Genomic DNA, 10,287 nt, shown 5'->3' on the forward strand with positions numbered 1-10,287 from the left:
TCAAATGGACTTTATTTCTGTACAATTTTCTTTCTGTTCTCTTTTTTCTTTCTCTAATAAAAACTTATCTACTCTCATCTTCCTGTATACTCATTGACCTCTCATTTCTGTATCTGTATACCTACAGTCCTTTTCTGCTTCCCATCGTTTGCCCCATGAGAGATTCTTTATTTCCCTTGACAAGAGTTCTGTGCTCTCAAGTCACTTGACAGTTCTTTTATCAGCTAAAGAGATCAGTTTTACAAGACTGCTATTTTTTCTGTTAGTCTGTATCTGGATGAACATAAACACCAGGAAAATATAAACACTAGAAAATGAAAATATTTTATTATTGTTATTATCTCTGGACTAAGAAATAATTTATACACTGATTCACTCTTACATAATTCCTTGACCTGTTTTTTGTTGTTGAAAATAGCAATTCCACAGCTAAAGATTTTTTTAAAAATTTTATCTAAATACACTGTTGTCCTCGGTATCAGTGGGATTTTTTCCATTAACAACAGTGTGCTTTGGATCAGGTCCCAGATGAACTTTTTTCTTGCCTTTTAATACTGTGAGTACTCAATTATGATGCTCTTAATTCTGAGCTATGCTGGGAAAGGAAAGTTTTTGTACTGCTGGAGCCCTGGCTTCTGGCAACCATATGTCTTTCAAAGGCAATGTGCCTCCATAGGGGAATGATAGAAAGATTCCCTCTGCTACACCTCTTTAATTACAAGAGCAAGTATCCTCCCACTGCAGTCCTACCAGCATCTAGGAGCACTGCTTTAGCCTTCTCTGGTACAGTCAACATTCCCAGAAAATATTAAAAACTTCCTCTTTGACTTCCTGATTCACCTCCCATGCAGCTGTTACTTATTATTGCAATCCACACTTTAATTGAGGATGCTAAGAACAATAAAGATTCCCATATGGCTCTTGCAGCAGCTCTGAGACTAGAAAGATCTTTGCTGTTTCTCTTCAGCAAAAATATCTTTGCATTGTATTTTGCTTACTTTTTAAAATTCTGTCTTTGTCTCTATTAAATTCATAACAAAATTACAAAGACTTGCAATTAGAGAGATGGATAGATAAATATATATATTAATGAATATATAAATAAAACTCTTTGTGTGTGTGTGCACATATAAAGTCAGTTTGTACACCTTCCAAAAAGAGTAATTTGCTTTTCTACCTGAAAAAGTTGCTCTGGCTTTCATGTGTTTTAGTCATCCTGAAGCACTGACACCCCAAATTCTGTTTTGACAACCACTGAAAACATTTAATAATAGCAGATTATTGCCTGTACCAAGGCTGCTAAAATCCAAGTTTTAGATGAAACTGTATACTGGGAACTAAGCATGGTAAATATGAGAGGAATTATTCTACAGGTGTATCCTTTTTCTGATCACCTGAACAGGCAATTTCTGTTTTTAATTTGTATTGGGGTAATGAAATATTTTTTTTTTCATCCTCAAGTATTCTGATGTCATGGGAAAAACTCTACATTTGCCTCTCCCCTTCCCACAGCTAGAAATTCCTAATTTCCTCAAAAGTGCTCTAATATTTATGAAATTGCTTTCAGATTCTAGTATAGAAAAAATAATTAGAATTTTGATTTTAGGAAATATGAGAAAAACAGGTTACCAAATGGGAGCACAATGTTTGCACGTATTCCACCAAACAATGTGGAAAGTGTTCAAGAAACCTGGAAAATGCTTTCCTGGAAATGCTGAAGTCCTTGTTTGTAAGCATTATGCCGTCTCTGGAATGGTTCCAGTGTGCCCCCCCTGGACAGGCACAGGGTACATTGCTCCCAGTAGCCACGTTTGATGAAGGCTCTGCAGCTCAGAGCCAGCATTTACAGAGCACTTCGGAGAGAGGCAGTTTGTGTGTCCACATGGAAGGTGGGGTACAGTCATTGCAGCCCCGACTTCAGACCCTGCCCAAGAAAACTCAGTGAATATGCTCTGCAATGGGACAAGGACTTTCTGAGATTAATGTGTCACGTAAAACCGGAGGATTGTTTATAGTCAGACTGTGAATCTGAAATACAGCAACAGCTGTGTACAATGTTATAAGGAAAGGTCTGTTTTCAAAGACAGCCATAGTGATGGTCTATGCTTGTCCAAAAGGCTCAGTCTCCAGTGGCAGAGGTGTACAGGAATGCTGATGTCTTCTGTAAGTCAGTTTCAGGCACTGAAAAACCACCATGTAGCTTTAATGTGTCAGTGTTAGGGTTCTCTTCAAGACTGCAAAATGACCTAGTCAGGTGGCAAAATCTGGTAATAAAGAAGATCTTTTGAATTCTGTCCTGAGGATGAAAGAACTACTTGGTGCATTGTTTTCTTAATGGATTTGTTATTGGTTGTTTTTAGACATTACCAGTATACAAAGTAGAAGAAAGATATAAGTGGAAGCAAGGAAAAATTTCTGAACAGTCTCCTACTCACAATCTTTGGCTCAATCCAGATTCTAATCTTCCCAGACAAAATGCAGAATCACAAAATCACAGAATAAGATGAGTTGAAAGAGATCTGCAAGGGTCATCAAGTCTAGCTCCTAGCCATGCACAGCATCATACTCAAGGGTCACATCGTGTGCCTGAGAGCATTTCCCAAAACCTTCTTGAACTCTGTCAGACTTGGTGCTGTGACCTTTTCACTGGGGAGCCTGTTCCAGTACCCAACCACCCTCTGGGTGAAGAGCCTTTTTCTAATACCCAAACCAAACCTCCCACAAGACAACTTCAGACCCTCCCTGGTCACCACAGAGAAGGGATAGTATCTGCCCCTCCTCTTCCCCTCATGAGGAAGTTGTAACTGCAGTGAGGTCTGTCCTCAGTCTTCATGCAAAACAAACCAAGTGACCCCAGCCACTCTTCATATGGCTTCCCCTCCATCTTTTTTTGATCCTCTCTAATAGCTTAATGTCCTTCTCATATTGTGGTGCCCAAACAAGCCCCCAGCACCCGAGGCAAGGCTGCCCCAGCTCAGAGCAGAGCAGGACAATCCCCTCCCTTGCCCAGCTGGTGATGCTGTGCCTGATGCCCCCCAGGACAGGGCTGGCCCTCCTGGCTGCCAGGGCACTGCTGACCCATGTTCTACTGCCCAGAACCCCCAGGTCCCTTCCCATGGCACTGCTTACAGCATCTCATTCCCAGTCTGTCCATACATTAAAGGTTGCCCCATCCCAGATGCAGAATCCAGCACTTTCCCCTGTTGAACTTCACATGGCTGGTGATTGCCCAGACCCCTGATTTGTGGAGGTGTTTCTGCAGGGCCTCTCCCTGCCCTGGAGGGACTCAACAGCTCCTCCCAGCTTTGTATCATCTGTGAACTTGCTCAGTATCCCTTCCAGTTCTGTGTCCAGGTCACTTATGAAGATGTTGAAGATCAGAGAGCTGAGGATGGGGCCCTGTGGAGCCTCACCAGTGACAGGTTCCCAGTCTCTTGTCACCCATTCACTGTAACCCTGTGTGCCTGACCCATGACCCAGCTGAGCTGCTCACCTGTCCCATGATGTGTTTGTCTAGCTGTGGGCTGCACATCAGGTCCAGAAGGATCCTCTGAGAGTATCAAAATCTTTACTGGCTTCCTTTGGTCAGCTGGATGGGTTACCTAGTCATGAAAGGAAACCAGGTTAATAAGCAGGAATTTCTTCTCATGAAGCTGTGCTGGCTGTGACTGATGACTGTGTTGTCTTTCAGGTGTTTTTCAGCATTCCCAGAATAATCTTCTCCATAACTTTATCAGGCACTGGACTGAGACTGACAAGCCTGTCATTTCTGAGCTTCTCCTTCTTGCCCTTGAAAATCAGGACAATGTTTGTCAGCTTTGAGTCAGCTGGGACCTCTCTGCAATCCCAAGACCACTCAAAAATCATTGAGAGAGGTTTTGCAATGACATTAGCTAACTCTTTGTGAATCCTATCAATGCTCTTAACCATATAGGGATCCAGCTGGAGCACCAGATCTCACAAAATTTCAGAGTCAACTGGGGAATGATAATTCTTGTAGTCATGGTCTTTCAGCTGAGGCAACTGGTCTGTCATCTGTGTTGAAGACAGAGGTAGAGAATGCATTAAACCCCTCTGCTTTGTCCCTGTATGTGAGGTGACCATTCTCATCCTATAATGGGCTGATGTTATTTTTCCAATGCAGAGTATCTTGGCACTGTCACTTTGAGTTTATGCAAAAAGAGCAGTTCTTGAGGGGCTGTGAGTGCTATGCCAGTTGCACGTGAGGGAGCAGTCTAATATGAGGAATGGAAACTACACACACATTGTGGAAATGACTTCAGACTTCCTTTATGCTGGAGACATACCAGTTTATCCTCAACCAGCATTATTTGATTGGTTTTTTTTTTATTTTTCCTCCCTGACCAGCAGAAGAAGGTGAAGCAAGGTGCCAGAAACTAGCTCAGAGGTTAATTTAGAGTGCAGAATTCAGCTGTGAAATCACAGGCAGGAGATAAACCCAAGAGCATTCCTTGTGTAATCATTCATGATAAAAATGCCACAAAGGTTTTCCCTCATTTATGGTGATTTATCACTTAACAATATTCAAAAGCTATAATTGATGGACCTGCCAGAGATCTGCACAGTAATAAAAGTTATCTTTCTCAATGTCTTTTTCTGCTAAAATATATTTGGCACTTTACACATTTCATAAACTTAATTGCCATTTTACTCAAGTTAGAGATCATGTCTATTACAAGCATTATTAGTTGTCCTAAAACTCAGCTTCTAATGCCCTGTTCTGCTAAGCAAGCCATCTGACATTTAAAGAGAGGGCTTTGGCAGTGCAGAGAGCAGGATACATCTAAAATCCTCCCCAGGTGTGGGTGGAACATAAGAAAAATATGCCAGCCTTTAGATAACTAGAGGTAATACAGAAAAAGGAAAAACCCTGTTATTCCCCATTTTATGACCCACACAAAATATTTGTGCACCCAAAGACACTGAATTTATGAGCAACTGATTTCACACTTCCTGTAGAGGGAAGAAACTATGGAGACCTTTAGATTTGCCCATCAATTCGTCCATCAATAGCTGCTGTAGGTTGAAATATTTGAGAATCAATGAAGTCTGGGCACATCCCTGGAGCAGAAGAGGGATGTTGTGGGAATGCCACCCATAGCATGTCCACAGCAGCCTAACAGGCATATCCTTTTCATTTTCCTTCATAGGAATATTCACTTTTTGTTGTTGAAATCTTGCAGATCAGGTATCTCCTGCAACATATTTACTACAGAGTTGCGTGGTCTGGAACAACTCATTTTCAGATTTTTATGACAGAGATATATGCAAAAAAATTAGCTTCTCTGGCAGGGCTGATCATTCTAGGACAGTGTTGCCTGCTGAGGAATACTTTTGTGGCATGACAGTTACTGCTTGAATTAATCCTCTAAAGGTTTTATGAAGATGGAAGACAGGTTGTGTTAGAGAAGGAATAGGGGCAGAATCTGTGTATGAATAGGCTTTCCTGTTCAGCTATTCCACAACTTATTTTTGTCTTTTTTCTATTTTACTCCTGTATTTTTCTAGGTTATGTGTGGACTTCAACTGGTAGAGTTAGGATTGCAGGGACACTATTTTTTTAATGAAGAGAGAATAATTCTGTTCATTGTACCAATGTCTATTTTTCAACCCATTATTTAAAATTTTTTTCTTGATCTGAAATTGATTTTGTAACTTACTGCTATATTAGCACAATACTTTTAGTAAGAGGATTACTTTGGTCTTGCCTCTTTGCAGTTTTTTCAGTTTTAAAAAGGAATAATGAGATGTTTCAATAAAAAATATTTTAGTGTGGAGGGGTGTTTTGGTGTATTTTTTTTGTTTTGTTTTATTTAATTTAATTTTATGTATTAATTTTTTTTTTTAAAAATAAAGTTGTTAATGGTACTGATATTGGTGGAAAGGTTTTGAAGTTTGAAAAGCAAGAGTGTAACGAATGTGTTCACACCTCACTTTTGTTACTGCTGGGAGTGCTCTGGCTTGAAAATTTTTCATTTAGAAAACTTATTATTGACAATCTGATTGGAAAACAGTGAAAGACAACAACCAGTGTTTCAAAAAACTTTTCATTCTAAATTCTTTTAAAAACACAAATGCAGTAGGATTCCAGACAAACAGGAGTAAGTGTTGACATAGAAACACTTGTGTAGGAAATTCCACAGAGACCTTTTGGAAATGAGAGAGAGCTAGCATATTTTACATTTGTGGCTCTGGCCTTTCCTTCTGATAGCCTTTCTTTCTTCTGAAACAGCTCTGCTTGAAATGGTTTTGGATTTAGCTTCTTTGGCTACACTGCTGTGCACAGTCAGAAAAAGAAAAATTGAGTGATTTTGCTGTTGTTTTGAGTCTTTATTTGGGCTTGCATCTAATTTTTTGTTCTCATCCTGGACCATTCTAGCAACTCCAGTTACATTTGCCTCTAGAGATATTGCTACTCCTTTATTGGACAGGAATGCAAATGAGTAGCTGCTTCAGGCAGAGATCACTGCAGACATTTGAACTTCCATTAAAAACAAGCAAGCAAAAAGCCAAACAAAAACAATGCCCAATGTTTGTTCAACATGATTCAGTTGTATGCAATAGGCAGGAATCAAAGGAGTGCCTTGATTTCTCTGTTTTCCCCATCTATGCTTTTTTTCCTCAGGGAAATCTATAAACAAGTTTTCTGGGATTGTTTTTCCAATTTGGGAGAGATGAGCAATGCTACGGTTAGAAAGCTATTTGGAGTTGCCAGTTAAATCCTCTAACGTGTTAGCATGAGTGCAAGCAGATAGAGGTGAGAGCTAAAGGCTGTATAAATCCAAGTCTTTGACACTCGCTCCACTTTTGGAAATGTGTGAAATCTCAAAGAAAGGAATTTTTTCTTTTCTACAGACTAGAAAAATGCACTTTTCTCCCTATTACTCTGCAAGACTTGGAAGGTCTTGCTCCAGTTATTTAAAGTCTGTTAAAGACAATCAGTATTCTATCATTAATACTATATTGGTCAAGACCTGAGGCTAATGGTAAATTTAAGTACAGAATTTTGGATAAAATACTTCACTTACTGGCTATTTTCCTTTAGGCATTTTTTAAATGGAAATGTGTATGTTCAGCACTATTTTGTGCATAGAAATATTATTTTTCCTGATTTAAAATTAATATTGATTTTTCCATATAAAGGGAAAGAGTTTAAACTGCAAGAACCAAATTTGACCTACTTAGAGTAATAGAACATGTACAGGAAAACTCTGATGATTCCAAATAGTATATACATTTCATATATTGTAACTCTAAATACACAACAGTGATAGACAAACCAATAGGAGGCTGTCTTTTATAAATTTATAGGAAAAGTTTTACATTCCCTTCTCACCTCTCCTGAAATGCTTGATAAAAGGAAAAGAGTTACCAAGCTACATTTTTATGTAGTCATAAAACTCATTCAAATTCATAGGAGTAAAAACTGCTTACTTACTCTAAGTGGATGCTTTACAAGATAGCAGCTGTTTTTAATATGTGTTTTGTGTGTGAAATAGCTCATTTTTGTCCCCTGATCAAGGTCATCACATTCATTTATTTTCAGGCTGGGTTAATCCAGTCATCTATTTTTTAAGGCCTTTTAAAAAACTCAAACAATAATTAAAAAATTTGAAAGAATCTTAAAAAAATTCTAAAAAGACTCATTGACCCCAAAATAAGTCTTTTGTCTGTTTTTTGGGGGGTTTTGTTTGTTTGTTTGTTTGTTTGTTTGGCAAGTGATATTAAAGAGTATTGCTGCATGTGTACAACCTTTGGTGTCTCTGGTATGTCTTCTTTTATTGCTGAGGCAATGATTATTGTTATTTCTGCAAAGACTTGTTGTAATAATGTGATAACTGAATTTAAAACTCCTTTTGGGAAAGACTTTGATAGTCTCAGATTAATTTCAAGCATAAAGGTGACAAAAATAATTTTGAGGGATAAAATAAGATTTAGAAATACCTACAAACCTGAGATAGCCAGAATTAAAAAAACAAATTATAAACAAGACTAGAAAATAGTCTGTGATTGTATGCTTGAGTAGAAGCCAAGCATTCAAAAAATTGCTTGGCATATTCATGGTGACTTTTTGGCAATTAGTTTTATATCTTAATTTCTTCCTATCTTAAGGCATTCAGTATGTTTATATACATTTGAAAGCACATTTGAAAGAACCTTGAAACAGCACACAAAAAAGGACTGGCTGGGGATGTGGAGACCGGGACAGCCTTGGCTGGAGTGATTATGACATGGTGACTTCAGGATCCTGCTCAGAGGAAACAGGATAATAAGTAGGATTACAGTCCAGGAATTTGAAAGAGCTTTGGTCTCCTCAAGAACCCATTTGTATGATCCCTAGTCCTTAGGGATCTGTAGGGCAGGAGGGCCTATGACAAACATAATTTCCTCCAAGCTCAAGATCAGTGCACCCTTGTGAGCAAGAAATCAGGTGAAGAAGGCAGAAGATATTCATGGAGGAGCAAGGAGGTTCAGGCAAAACTCAAACTGAAGAAACAATTTTACAAAATATGGGAAAAGAGACAGGCCACTTGAGAAAAATATAGGAATGTTTTCAGAGTATGGAGGAATGTGACAAAAGAGGTGAAGGTCCATTTGGAATTAAATCTACCAAGGGATGTCACCAATCACAAGTTTTCTTCAAGTACATCAGTAGCAAATGAATGAATCAGGAAAATGTGGCCCAGTGCTGAATGACGGCATGCCCTAGTGGCAATCAGAGAGTGGGTTACTAAATGCCTTCTTCAACCTTTTCCGCTAAGTCTGGCCTTCAGGAACCTCAGCCCCTGGAGACAAGAGAGAGTCTGGAGAAAAAAAGAATTTCCCTTGATGAAGAAGGATCAGTTAGGAGATCAAGCAGGCAAACCTGACAGCCACAGATCCATGGGCCCTGATGGGATGTACTCACAAGTGCTGAGGGAGATGGCGGATCTTATTGCCAAGACATTCTCCATAATTTTTTAAAGATTATGGAAAAGAGGAGATCTGCCTGCGGATTGGAGTTATGTCATTCTGGTATTCAAAAACAGCAAGAAGGAAAACCCAGAAAACTACAGGCCAGTCAGTCTCACCTGCATCCCTGCAAATGTGATGGGACAACTTATCCTGGATGTCATTTACTTGGGGAGAAAAAGGAGGTTATCAGGAGTAGTCAACATGGATTCACCAAGAGGAAAACATGCCTGACCAACTTGAAAGACTTCTAGGCTAGAATGACTGGGTAGATGGGGGAAGAGCATAGGATGTTTTCTACCTTAACTTCAGCAGAACTTTGGACATTTGTCTTCCATAACATCCCATAGGTGAGCTCAGGAAATGTGGGTTAAAGGAGTGACAGAGAGGTGGTTTGAGAACTGGCTGCATGGCAAAGCTCAGGGGGTTGTGATAAGTTGAAGGCCTATAGCTGTATTCCCAGGTGGTCAGTGACCTGGATAACAGAGGCAGAGTGTACCCTCAGCAAACCTGGCTGATGATTCAAAACTTAAAGCAGTGTCTGCTACAACAGATGTTTTTGTCTGCAGTCAGCATGAGCTGGATGGGCTGAAGTTCAACAAAAGCAAGTCTGAAAGTTCTGTGCCTGCGGAGGAATAATGCCAATTACAGTGCACCAGCACAGGCTGGGGGTTGAGCTGGAAAGCAGCTCTGCAGGGAAGGACCTGGGCGTCCTGGTGGACAACAAGCTGTCCAAGAGCCAGCAGTGTGTCCTGGTGGCCAAAAAGGCCAATAGTGTTCTGGGCTGCATCAGGAAGAACAGTGCAATATACAGGAAATTATCCAGTCATTCAACTTGGGTCTGGTGAGACTGTGTCTGAAGCTCTGTGTCCAGTTCTGGACACATTTCTGGAACCACTGGAGCAGAAAAAATGATCACATTAGTGAGAACTCACTGGATACCAACATAAAAGAAAAAGCTTTGGTTGAGAGTAAGAGCAAATGTGAGCTTTATATTTGGTCAGAGAGTTGTCATAATTACTGTTGGTAATGGATATTCATGAAAAATCTTGGCTTCATGAAATTAACTGGTGAATTAACAAACCCTTTACTGGAAGTACCTCTAGACAAATTATAGTCTAGAGTATATATAGTAGATAAAAAAACTATATATATATAGTAGATAAAAAAACTGTTTTGAAATCAGACTTGTGAACAGGAAGGACTGAATCTCAGTGACTCAGGATTTGCACTTAGATATGGTTATTTCTAGATTCAAATGCAGCTGCTGATGCAAAGACCATTCACATTGCAACATGATGGAACACAGTGTGT

Source organism: Onychostruthus taczanowskii, unplaced genomic scaffold (assembly GCF_017590055.1).
Source record: "Onychostruthus taczanowskii isolate IOZ18803 unplaced genomic scaffold, ASM1759005v1 scaffold219, whole genome shotgun sequence".
Taxonomy (NCBI): domain Eukaryota; kingdom Metazoa; phylum Chordata; class Aves; order Passeriformes; family Passeridae; genus Onychostruthus; species Onychostruthus taczanowskii.